Source organism: Nelumbo nucifera, chromosome 2, assembly GCF_055504915.1.
Source record: "Nelumbo nucifera cultivar China Antique chromosome 2, China Antique-T2T, whole genome shotgun sequence".
NCBI lineage: Eukaryota > Viridiplantae > Streptophyta > Magnoliopsida > Proteales > Nelumbonaceae > Nelumbo > Nelumbo nucifera.
In genome coordinates, this window is record NC_142650.1 from 83168955 (window position 1) to 83176714 (window position 7760).

The following is a 7760-nucleotide window of genomic DNA, read 5'->3' on the forward strand; positions in this document are numbered from 1 at the left end:
GGGCTTTCCAAAGAATCTTGGAGGACACAATCAAGCCTTACATCTCTATTTTCTCCAACTGCTGCTGTAAAAAAACTGGGCAAAGTTTTACAGTGTTTGGTTGAAAAGGAAATGTGAGAAAGATAAGAAATCAAAAAAGAAAGAGAAAGAAATGAAAAGATTTTCTTTTAGGAGAGGGGCCAGTTTTGCTGTCACCTCCCTCTGCTTCTTTTCCTTCTTGGGAAGGAAATGAAACGAGGTAAAAGAGAAAATTTATCTTTGTCAGCCATAAGGAAAGTTTCTCTTTCCATTCTTTTACTTTATTTTCAGCCAAACACAGTTTTTTTTATCAGTAATCAACCATTTTTACCCCTTGGAATGGAGAGATAAAAGGCTATTATCTCCAGCCCTTTCTTTTCTTACGATTGTACCTAGAAAATTTGATCTTTCCCCACCTCTTGTTATGCTAAAGTGTCAGCCATACTGTTTGTAGCCCTTTGCACCCATTGGAATCTCACTCCCATATCTCTAGTCAACCATCTGAATTTCTTAATTTCATTTCTGTAAGACCATAGAGGTGCCTCTCCCCAATGCAACAATCCAATTCACCATTCTTGAGTTTCCTTAAATACTTAATTTATTCAAATTCTTTATCCTTGTCCTTTGCACACCATCCATGTCAGGTAAAATCCGGTTTGGTTTGTTATTTATTTGGTTTAATTATTGTTATCATCTTGTAAACTCATGCATCAAAATTCACAATGATGCAAACAATCATCTATTTCTAACCCTAAATCAAGTATGGCAACATAGAGAGTGCAGAACTGTATGTTCATGTGAAACACAGTGGAGGAGAGTGGGTGGATGCTTGGAACTTGGAATTCATTGAGGGGAACAAGGCGATTGTTTATTCATCAAAAAGCAGTCATGCGAGCTTTCCACATCCTGGGACCTATCTTAAAGGGTCTACAAAGCTGGGGATAGGAGTGAGGAATGATGCTGTGCGAAGCAATTTTTGTGGATTCAAGCAGAAAATATCAAATGAATTGGATAGTTGGGCGCCCAAACTGCTGTCCTACTCTGCTGCTCTTCAAGTTCCATAACCTCCATTGATGACTGTTTGTCAATGTAACAAGGGGTACAAGTTGGGCCGGGCTGTAGCAGAATCAGACCAACTCAATCCAATAAAGGGAATTTGAGCTGGCTATTAATTGAGAACTCGAGTTGGTCCAAGCCCACAATGTATCGCATGCATTTTTTGTACAAAATCAGTTCAATGATTAAGACTTTAGTACAAAATTAGTTCAATGATTTAGACAGGAATTTCAGAGACTGCTAATATGCTATAGGTTAAAGCATGTGCACACCGCTATTATTATTTAAAAAAAAAATCTAAGCCAGCGGTCATAGAAACAACTGCCTTTGGCTTTAGTCTAAGCTGGTAGTTAAAACTTCCGGATTTGATTATGTAGTTTTTCAATGGTGGCGGTTTATTGAAACGACAAATGGATTTAAGCCGATGGTTTTGACTACTGGCTCAATACCTAGGCCGACAGTCAGTTCAACATATCCTGTCTCGACGGTGTGGACCACTGCCTTACATTATCTAGGCCGACGGTTCTCTTAAAAAACCGCCGATTGGTGAATGGTCGGACCGGGTCCCTAAGGTGGCGGTCTGTCTTTTAGGCCGGCACCCATGACCTAAGGTGACTAGTGTTTAGAAAATCAGATCGGACCAGCTTGTTGAACCGGTTGAATTGTGACCTGGGGCTTTGATCGGTTTGGTCATACCCCAATAGCTGGACTTGCTCAAAACCCGTTGGTTGGACGGTTGAACTGGAAAACCATAACTAGTCCCAGTTTCATGAAACCGCCTAGGTCCATACATAAGTGAAATTTTAAAATGTTGTTAACAAGATTTGAACCCAAGGCCTCTTATTTTCATAAATTACTTAACTACCACTAATCCACCTCTTTACTTATGCTAATTAATGATTATTTATTATACATATTACATTATTATGCATGTATTTTAAAGAAAATGTAAGTTAAAAGGTGTTGTACAAGAGAAAGGGAGAGAGAAGAGGAGAGACGAGAGGACTGAGAGACAAAAAGAATACTGTAGGCGTGTAGTATGTTATTATTTATACTAGGGTGACTGTACAACTTAAAAATAAGAAAGAAATTACAAAAGTACCCCTACGATACCATACATATATAAAATAACATCTATTAACACTCCCCCTCAAGTTGGAGCATAGATATCAATCATGCCCAACTTGTCACAAAGATCATGATGTCTTGAGTGGTGTAGTTTTTTTGTAAAGATGTCTGCAAGTTGGTTCTCAGAGCTGATATAGGGAGTACATACTTCGCCTGTGATGACTCTCTCTAATAAAATGCTTGTCGACTTCGATGTGTTTTGTTCTATCATGTAGCACTGGGTTAGCAGCAATGTTTATGGCTGTTTTGTTATCATAGAATAGGGTCATAGGCTTGTCCACTAGGAAACCCAACTCACCCAACAGATTCTTTATCCACATACTTTCAGCCACTCCGTGAGCCATTGCACGATATTCAGCTTCAGCACTGGATCTAGCCACCACACTTTGCTTTTTACTTCTCCGGGTAACAAGGTTTCCTTCTATAAAGGTGCAGTAGCCACTAGTAGACTTTCTGTCATTTTGAGATCCAGTCCAATCTGCATCAGTATATACTTCAACTTTCAAATGCCCGTGTCTTTGAAATAACAAGCCAACACCAGGAAACCTTTTAAGATATCAGAGGATTCTTTCTACTGCTTCAAGATGAGTGGACTTAGGTGCATGCATGAACTGGCTAAGGACACCAACAACATATGCAATGTCTGGGCGGGTCATAGAGAGATATAACAATCTCCCTACAAGTCTCTGAAACTGTTTTACATCCTTGATAGGTTCTCCTTGGCTGTCACCTAATTTATGGTTGGGATCAATGAGAGAGTTAACTGGCTTCACTCCCATCTTTCTAGTGTCCTGAAGTAAATCTAGGACATATTTCCTTTGGGAAATGAAGATACCCCTTTTTGAGCGGGCAACTTCAATTCCAAGGAAGTATCTGGGAGGTCCTAGATCCTTTACTTCAAACTGTGTGGCAAGAAAACTCTTCAACCTCTGGATTTCATCCTTCCAGTCATCAGTAACAATTATATCATCAACATATACTATTAAAGCAGTAATTTTACCTTCTCTTTTCACAAACTATGTGTGATCTGATTGACATTGTTTGTATCCTTTATGTTGAACCGCAACACGGAATTTGCTAAACCAAGCTCTTGGTGATTGTTTCAGTCCGTATAAAGACTTCTTCAACTTGCACACCTTCTGTTCATTGCCTTGAGCTTGGAAACTAGGGGGTTGTATCATGTAAACTTCCTCTTCAAGATCACCATTCAAGAATGCATTCTTGATATCAAGCTGATGTAGATCCCAATCCAGGTTAGTAGCAGAGAGAATAGAACTCTAATGGAGTTCATCTTGGCAACAAGAGCAAAAGTTTCTGCATAATCAACTCCGTACACTTGTGTAAACCCCTTTGCCACTAAACGAGCTTTATACATCTTCACCGTGCCATCAACCCTATGTTTGACGGTGAACACCCATTTACATCCAACTGGATCCTTTCCCTTAGGAAGATCTACAAGTTCCCATGTGCCATTTTTATGAAGGGCATTAATTTATTCCTTCATGGCATCTGTCTATTCAGGTACTAAAAGAGCTTTTGCCACATTCATGGGGATAGGGACACTGTCAATAGAAGTAAGAAAAGCACAAAAAGAGGGTGAAATGTTCTCATGGGAAACAAAGTTGGAAATGTGGTGTTTAGTGGTGTACAATCTAACACCTTTCCTATGAGCAATAGGAAGGTCAAGGTCATGTTATGGGCTCGGGCATAGGATCTCGTCACGGGTCGGTCCATAGGGAAAACTTCTAGCTTCCCCTTGCCCCTCCCTTTGCGTGCAGACCCTATCGTGGCGAACTATGGGTGATTTGTTCAAGAGATCACCCTAACTCTCCTAAACTCTTTCTTGACTGAAAACTGAATGCTTTATTCTCAATTTGCAGCTCCTTAAATAGGAGATTACAGGAGGTGTGGGAAGACTCCCAGTAGAATTCGACTACTCACAGATAAGGATAAATCAAACTTTTAAGATCAAACAGACTCCTACTTCTAATAGGTAAATCAAACTCTAGAAGATAAGGAAAACTATTAAGAATAAGATAAGATGAGCTGAGAGCTGATGAGATAAGCTGCCGCCTTTAGGGCCCCTCCTCACTGCTGCTGTCGGCGGCTGTACGTCCTCCCTATGAACGCATCCACAACATTACACCCCTCCTGGGCGACGAGCTTGTCCCCAAGCTCGAGATCTGGGTAGGCGTCTTGCAGAACAGTCCAGGGAATCCAGGTGGCCTCAGCTGATGGTAGGTCGTCCCATTCCACTAGGACTTCGAGAGTACCCCGATTGGCGCGGGATCGAACCAGAGCTCGAGGTCGTAGAATGGGTCTGCCGTCTCTTAAGGGCGGAAGGGAAGGGACCTCATCAGGAGGGGTTCCTGTAAATGGCTTGAGCAAGGACACGTGGAAGGTATCATGGAGTTTGCTGTGCTCTGGTAGCTCAAGCTGATATGCAACTTTCCCGATTCGCCGTAATACCTTGAAGGGTTCGTAAAACTTGGGGGCCAGTTTAGGGGGAGATCTTCCTTTGAGAGAGTGTTGCCGATAGGGTTAGAGCTTTAACCACACGAACTATCCGGGCTCGAAAGTTAATTCTCTATGGCACTGATCGTAGACATTCTTCATGCGTGTCTGAGCCTGTTGTAAGCGGAGAGTGACTTCAGCCAGGAGGGCATCACGATCTTGTAAACTACGATTGATTTCTTCCAGCCGTGTCGAACCGGGTTCGTAGGATAGTAGGCGGGGGGGTTCCCGACCATAGACAACCCGGAATGGAGTCATGCCAAGCGAGGAGTGATAAGCCGTGTTGTAGCAGTATTCGGCTCATGGAAGGCAATCCACCCAACGCCGTGGTTGGTCACCCACAAAACAATGGAGGTACATCTCTATGGTACGGTTTACGACCTCCGTTTGCTCGTCCATCTACGGATGGTAGGCGGATGAAAAAGCTAGGGTTGTACCCTGCAATCGAAATAGCTCCTTCCAGAAGGTGTTGGTAAAGACTGGGTCCCTGTCACTGACGATGGATTCGGGTAGCCCATGCAAGCGGAAAATATGTGTGAAGAAGACGTGGGCAACCGAAACTGCGCTATATGGGTGGGATAAGGGAATGAAATGAGCATACTTGGAGAAACGATCCACCACCACGAATAAGGCTGATTTCCCGCCGACCTTGGGCAGGCCCTCAATGAAGTCCATGGAGATATCAGCCCAGATCTGTGTTGGAAGTGAAAGAGGCTGGAGGAGGTCTGCCGGGTGTAAATTATCCACTTCGATCTATCTCTATAGAGTCGAAGACCCAGTATATATGAAGCTTCTCCAAGATCTTTCATGGAGAACTGTTGTGACAGCCATACTTTGACCGGAGTCAACATTCCTAACAGCCCCTACTGCATAATTGCTTGCATCAGTCATGATCTCAAAGGGCAAGTTCCAATCGGGTGGTTGAATGATGGGTGCAATGGTTAATAAATTTTTAAGCTTGTTAAATGCTTCCTTGCACTCATCATCAAAATCGAAAGGCACATCTTTTTGCAGCAAACTGGACAATGGCAGGGCAATTTTTGAAAAATCTTTGATGAACCTACAATAAAAGCCTGCATGTCCAAGAAAAGAATGAACCTCCCTAACATTTGTAGGGTAAGGTAAACTCACAATCAAATCAATTTTTGCCTTGTCGACTTCTATTCTTCTGGCTGAAACTACATGTCCCAACACAATACCCTCCTTCACCATAAAATGACATTTTTCATAGTTTAAGACAAGATTTGTTTCCACACACCTATTCAGAATTTTACTTAAACTATTCAAGTAGTCATCAAACGAATCACCATAAACAGTAAAATCATCCATGAACACTTCAATGCATTTTTCAATAAAATTAGAAAATATGCTCATCATGCATCTTTGAAAAGTGCTCGGAGCGTTACACAAACCAAAGGGCATTCGTCTGTAGGCAAAAGTGCCAAATGGACAAGTAAATGTCATTTTCTCTTGGTCCTCCTATGCAATAACAATCTGATAATACCTAGAGAATCCATTGAGAAAACAGAAGAAAGCCTTACCAGCCAGCCTCTCTAGCATCTGATCAATGAAGGGTAGGGGAAAATGGTCCTTTCGAGTGGCCAAGTTGAATTTTCGAAAATCTATTACCATTCGCCAGCCACCTTGAACCCTCATGGGAATTAGTTCATTATTTTTATTTTTTACTACAGTCATCCCAGTTTTCTTAGGCACAACATGAATAGGACTTACCCATTTGTTGTCTGAAATTGGATAAATTATCCCTTCATCTAACAGTTTAAGCACCTCTTTCATTACTACCTCTTTCATTACCGGGTTGAGTTTCCTTTGTGGTTCTCTAACCGGTTTGGCATCATCTTCCAAAAGGATCCTATGCATGCAAATCGAGGGGCTGACCCCTTTTATGTCGGCTAGGGTCCAGCCAATCGCCTCCTTATGGTCTTTTAGGACTTTGATGAGCCTCTCCTCTTGCTCCTCAGTCAACCCTTTTGCAATGATCACAGGCAGTGTTTCTTTTTCGCCCAAGTAGGCATATTTTAGGTGATCAAGTAGGGTCTTTAGTTCCAGCTCTGGAGCCTGCAAAACAGAGGGCAGCAGCCTTGTGTGAGAAACTTTCGATTGAACATCAGAAGTACTTACCTCTTGTTCAGGTTCTGAAGTATCATAGGATGCATCGTTCTCCTCCTCCCTGTCCGATTGTGCCTTATATTCCAGCTCATCGTCCATGTCCTTCTCTCCAAAGACTTCCTGCACAATCGAATCGGTAGTATCAATAGAGCAGATCGAATGACACTCACTAGGATATTTCATTGCATCAAAAATATTAAATTTTACAATCTCTCCGTCAAACTCGACAGAGAGGGTACCCTCGTCCACATCTATTTTGGTCCTGGCCATTTTCATGAATGGCCGACCTAATAGAAGTGGGGCTGAACTCGTGGTTGTGTCTTCTTCCATCTTCAGGATGTAAAAATCAGCTGGAAAGATCAAATCATTAAATCTGCACTAATACATCCTCAACAATCCCTTCTGGGTATGCATTAGAACGATCAGCCAATTGAATAACAGCTCTAGTCTCTTTTAAAGGACCTAGTCTCAATGCACAGTAAATCGAGTATGGCATGACATTAATAGATGCACCTAAGTCCAGCATGGCACGCTCGATTCGTTTATTGCCAATCACACAGGGTAGGGTAAACATACCTGGATCAGCACGCTTTTCTGGCAGGGTCCTCTTGATCACGGCTGAAATGTTCTCTCCCACTCTTACCTTTTCATCAATTCGCAGCCTTCTCTTGTTGGTGCATAACTCTTTCAAAAATTTTGCATATTTAGGGATTTGTTTTATTGCATCTAGCAAGGGAATGTTGATCTCCACCTTCCTAAAGGTTTCTAACACTTCTTGTTCATATTCCTCTTTCTTTGAACTTGCCAACTTGCTAGGAAAAGGTGGTACAACATTAGTAACCTTAGGGAGAGGGGGGGGTCCAATTTTACCTCAATGGGGCTGTTGTTTGACCCTTGTCCTTCCTCTTCCTTGGCTG